This window comes from Epargyreus clarus, unplaced genomic scaffold (genome assembly GCF_041222505.1).
Source record: "Epargyreus clarus isolate Ecla_fem2 unplaced genomic scaffold, WU_Ecla_fem_2.2 ptg000008l, whole genome shotgun sequence".
In the NCBI taxonomy this organism is placed as follows: Eukaryota; Metazoa; Arthropoda; class Insecta; order Lepidoptera; family Hesperiidae; genus Epargyreus; species Epargyreus clarus.
Genome location: NW_027332216.1, coordinates 16,193,619 through 16,199,649, shown reverse-complemented (window position 1 = coordinate 16,199,649; position 6,031 = coordinate 16,193,619).

Below are 6,031 nucleotides of genomic sequence, written 5' to 3'. Positions count from 1 at the left end.
ACACAGAAAATAAAGTATTTTTGGAATATAGACTAATAACAAAAATGCGTCTAAAAAAGTTTAACCAGCAGCTATTAAATAGTTTAAAATTTTTAAATTATAATAACAATGTCAATAGTGTTTATTCAAATTTCTTTAAAATAATAAATACGGAGTTTAAAAAAATATTTATACTTAAAAAATACCAGAAATCAGTCGGTTTTAAATTCAATGAATGGGCTACTAAGGGTATTCGTATAAGTCGGGAAACTCTTTTTGACTTGTATAATGAAAGGGCCAATAGTCCTAGCCCCAAGCTTAACGAGCATGTTCGAAGGTACTCTAAATTGTTTAAAAGGGTTTGCAAAATTGCTAAGTCAAATTATTATCATAACAAAATAAAATCATCCGATAATAAAATAAAGGCAGTATGGAAAGTAATAAATGCCGAAGCGGGTAAGTCAAATATGTATACTGACGATATAACTCTTAATACTGAAAAAGGCATTGTCACATCACATAAGGATGTGGCACAAGAATTTGAATCCTTCTTTACTAATATTCCCATGAAAACTACACAATTTCTAAAGCCTTCGCCTGCTCTTTCTGTAAACTTCCTTAAAGAAAATGTAAAAAGTTGCAGTGATAGATTTATATTTAGACATGTTAATAGCAAAGAAGTAATTAAAGTGTTCAAAGATATAAATATTAAAACTACTGAGGATTTATGGGGAATGTCTATAAAAATTTGTAGTTTTATTATTGAGACTATAGCTCCTTACTTAGCCAAAATTTTTAATTTATGCGTAGATCATGGTTGCTTTCCTGATCTAATGAAACAAAGTAAGGTCATTCCTCTATTTAAGTCTGGTGACAACAAAGATCCTAGTAATTATAGACCAATTTCTGTTTTGCCTGTTTTTAGTAAAATATTTGAAAAACTAATACTTAATCAATTATTAGTACACTTTAATTTTTATAATTTATTCCATAATAAACAGTTCGGCTTCACCAAAGGTAGATCAACCGTTGATGCGGGTGTTGAATTAATGCGAAACATTTTTGACGCTTGGGAAGATGCGCAGGATACTATAGGTGTATTCTGTGATCTTTCTAAGGCATTTGATTGTGTAGAACATAAAACTCTCTTGTTAAAGTTGGAATATTATGGTATACGCGGTACGTCTCTAAAACTGCTTAGGTCTTATCTAGATAATAGAGTACAACGAGTTCAGGTTAAGGGACACAAATCGTTAGGTTCTGGTGTTAAAGTAGGCGTCCCACAAGGCTCTATTCTGGGGCCATTCTTGTTTTTGGTATACATTAATGATCTACCGTATGTAATGCAGGACTTATCAAAGGTTGTGTTGTTTGCTGACGATACTTCCTTAATATTTAAAGTTAAAAGACAATCTAACGACGTGAGCGCTGTCAATAAAGCACTTGACATAATTCACAACTGGTTTAGCGCAAACAATCTTGTATTAAATAATAAAAAGACTAAATGTGTCCGATTTGCTCTGCCTAATGTTAAAAAGCTGACGATGAATGTTACCCTTAACAATGATCACTTAGAATTTGTAGATGAAACAGTTTTCTTAGGGATAAATTTAGATTCTAAACTACAATGGAGCCCTCAGATAGCAAAGTTATGTAGTAGACTTAGTTCGGCAGCCTATGCGGTAAAGAAGATAAGACATCTTACCGATATACCAACCGCTAGGCTTGTTTACTTTAGTTATTTTCATAGCATTATGTCTTACGGTATTCTGCTGTGGGGTAACGCTGCTAGCATAGATGTCATTTTTATACTTCAAAAACGTGCAATTAGAGCCATTTATAGTCTTCGCCCCCGTGAGTCCTTACGAGAACTGTTTAAATCTATAAATATTTTGACAGTGCCTAGTCAATATATTTATGAAAATATCTTATATGCTCGCAAAAATTATTCTTCTTTGGAAAAAAATTATAATAGGCACAGTCATAATACTAGAAATAAAGATAAATTGGCCATACCTCAATTTAGATTAAGCAAGGTGTGTAATTCTTTTATGGGGAACTGTATTCGTTTCTACAATAAAATACCAAAAGACATTATCGATCTATCCGAGAAAAGGTTTAAATCTACTATAAAATTAACTTTATGTAAAAAAGCTTATTATAATGTAAATCAGTATTTAAATGATAAATCCGTATGGTATGACAACTCCAGCTCCAACATCAAAAATTAATTATATGTACCACTATGTAAAATTGTATATTATTTACTCTTTAAAAGATGCAAATATGCACACGTATGGAGTTTCTTGCGCCGCTTCTTCTCCATAGCGAAATACCTTCCGAAGCGGTGGTAGTTTGTTGACTTTCAAAAAGTATTCTATATGAATCAATTTTGAATAAATGAGATTTGAAATTTGAAATTTGAAATTTGATCATAATTTTATGGCAGTCTGGGTAAATTAGACATTTCTGGCGATGGTTATGCTGTGTAAGTAGATATGTATAACACAGATGTGGACAAATTACCTATTACAATAAATTTGCAAAATAATATAACATATTTTTTTTAAAGGTGTACAATCCCTGAAGTATGTGAAATCACGTGATCTGCTGAAACTGACATTCTAGGGAGGATCTACGTGATAAATAAAGACACTTTTGTTTTCAGAACAACTTTGATAAACGTCAATTTATCCGAGTTTTATGGCTTCACATTTTGGCTCCTCTCGGGTGCCACCCGCCATACATAAAAGCAATTCATGGCACAACTGTGGTGCTATTCGCACGGAATCGGTTAAGATATAAATAGGATCTGGGTGAGGTCCACACCTCCCCCAGATCCAGACCCCTCGGTCTGGGATTCTTACTATAGATTCAAATACAACTCAAGTTTTAAGATAATTCTCTTATTTAATAGTCTCGAGTGGACATTTAAATTGGGTGAATCTATTGTTAAGATCTATCTACTAAAGATCGAGCTTAGCTAAATCGAGCTTATATGAATAAAATAATATTTTACTCATTAAATACTACAAATTTTATTAGATTCCTGTAGAAATTACTACGAGTTTATAAAAAGTTAAAAGATTTATATGTCTAGTGTAGTGAAGATATTCTAAGATGTCTCAATACATATGTTTAAATTAGTTGGTTTGGTAGACGTACAACATCTTTGGGTAGGTGGCGCAACTACTGTATTCAATTGTTTTTACATGGCCGTTTGAATGTGACCATAATTGTCGTCGTACGAAAATGATATTAGTGCTCAAATATACGAACGATGATTATATTATATTATTACACGGTTTTAATATATGCGCGTAGTAGTTATAATTTTACAGAGAAAATAATATTAATGAGATGTATCACATAGCGTGATACATCTCATTGTATCTATAGCGTAGACATTTTTCGCAGGATTCAGGTTCCTACCAGAGTATTCACGCTCTATATTTATAATATATTTTATTTTTGATATACTTAATCCATGTAATCTATATAAAAACGATAGCAGCTGATTAGAATTGCTAAATTTCATTTTGAGGATACAGAGGGCACAGGAAAGGTGCAAATGGCGCTAATAAGGGAAAAAACTGAAGGGAGCATGGAAACATACTTTCAGGATATTTATATAACCGAAAAAAGGAGTTCTAAACAGATACCCCCTATTTATATTTAATTTTTGTAGGTGAGGGAAATAAGTCTTCACAAGAAAAAAACTAAATACAATATCTGATGTGTTTTCCTAGTTGCAAAAAAAACGGATTAGTGCGAATTGGTCCTTCAGTAAAGATTAGTTTCAAACTCGGATTTTATAGTGATAGATGCGCTGCTTGATTTCGTTGGTAGGTTCAGAAACATTTTCATTCTCCTTACTATCAACGAGTACTTTTTATGTCGCGTTACCTTTATAAGTTTTAACTGAAAACTTATTTCCGACAAATACCAAATATCTTAATTATGGCAAATGCGTACCTAATTTCAATGAAATATATTATGAAGCTATTGATTAATAATAAACTTAACGATTTTTATATTAAGCCATTTATAATGATTAATATTCGTGCAGGATTCAAAGGAAGAATGAGTTTGCCAGTATTTAAATATTGAGTGCTAAATATGAGCACATTGCGACAGGCAATCAGCAGTGGAGGGAGATTCAGCGGAGATCGCTATGATAATTTTATCTGCAATTTGGCGCGCGGCCGTAACCGGCGCGACGCCGACGCGCGACGCTACTTCTAACTGGATTCCGCGAAGTGCTCGCCGTTACGGTATCATATTATGAGTCTCCAAAAAGGTGTTGCGATTTTAATTTAAAGTACACTCAACTTTATATTTCACGGCATCTTCACTTTTGTGTATTAACGTGATGTTTACATTCTTCGTCTAACTAGTTGATGGAGTCAGAGTTGTGGGAATTTCAGAATCTATCGGTTATTGTTGTCTTGGCGTTTGTGTTCTACTATTTGCTATAATGACACTTGTCAGACTAATGACCCCCGGTCCATCTAGCCCGAAATCAATGAATCTCTATGTGTAAAATATGTTCATATTTTGGACTTGACAATCATGTTCTTGTATATTATCGGTCTTATTCATAAAAAATGCTTATAGAAGGTTTTAAGCACTCATTAGTTAAAGTGTTCAATAAGCTTATAAAACGTTCTATAAAATTGCTTATTCATAAACGTTCCATAAACCTTCTATAACTAATGTGTCGCTAAAGTCAACTATAAATGAAAATGTTGCCATTATAGTGAAGTTCGGCGAACAAATTGACGAATATCCATAGATAAACATCATTAAATGACATTATTTCGTACTAAAAAAATATTCTGTCTTGACATTCTTGTCAATGGGTTGTCGATAAAACCAAATCACATGTCAGTGTCATTGTATTTGTAAATACCGCGAATTTAAAAATATTTTATTTGTAAAAATGGGATGTGAAGCAAAAGTTGTTAAAAGATAAAGGAGTGAAAATTGGTTGGATATTAATGTTTTATGTAATATTGATATAATTATATAAAGTTAAATTCAATTAAGTTTCGTTTTGTAAACATTCGCAATATCTTATGGCAGTAAACCCTGTATTTCAGAAGGTGTACCAGGACCTCTGCGATCTAATTTACGATCATTACGTACGAGATCAATTATAAAATTTACTGTCGATTTATTAAAGCGATAACGCTTCCTATAGTCTAATGAAAACAGATCACTCTTTGGTGCAATGTTCTTCGAAGTGGACGGTTTTCTAGATTTTTAATAATCTAAGCTTTGTAAAATTTGCATTGTAATTTAAAATAGTGATATAATAATGTTATTTATCGGATATTAAAATAAATTATTTCAAGTTTGTATACAAAATGGACATTGACATAATTTATTAAAAACTTATTGTCAAATTAGGTTAGTAATCACGAATCAGCTGTTGAGAGTCGGCCATCTTTGCCTTATAGCACTGTTATAGTAGGGTTCTGGCCTCTATAAGTTATAGAAGGTTTATAGAACGGTTTAGTGCCTAAAATGCGTTTATGAATAACACTTTTTGACAATCGTACTATAGCAACGTTATAAGTGTGCTATAACTTTTTATGAATAAGACCGTATATGTATATAACCCTATATATTAAAATAATAATATTAATACGTAATCGTAGCAAAAACTCCATACGGAGGTTTTGAGTACAAAAAGCCTTTTCTTATTTTTTTCTCCAGATTAATGCTTTACAGTTAACTAATTGCATTTCATTAATGTCGCTGTCAAGCTCCTGTGTGCAAAACACACAGGAGCTTGACAGCGATCACTTGCCGTTGGATAATTTAAATGTGTGTAACCTAACACAGGAAACAATTCAGAGATTGGTATGCAACAAACAAATACATTTTTGTACCGTACCAGTCTATTTTCTGAAGTTAAAGACAACTTTGTTAATACCTACCTAGCACGTCACAAAAGGTGTAACTGTGGTCATTAGCTTCATCTTTGTTATTCTTGGTAGATTTTCAACAATGCTGGCTATTCAATAGGTAATTTATCATCTGGTCA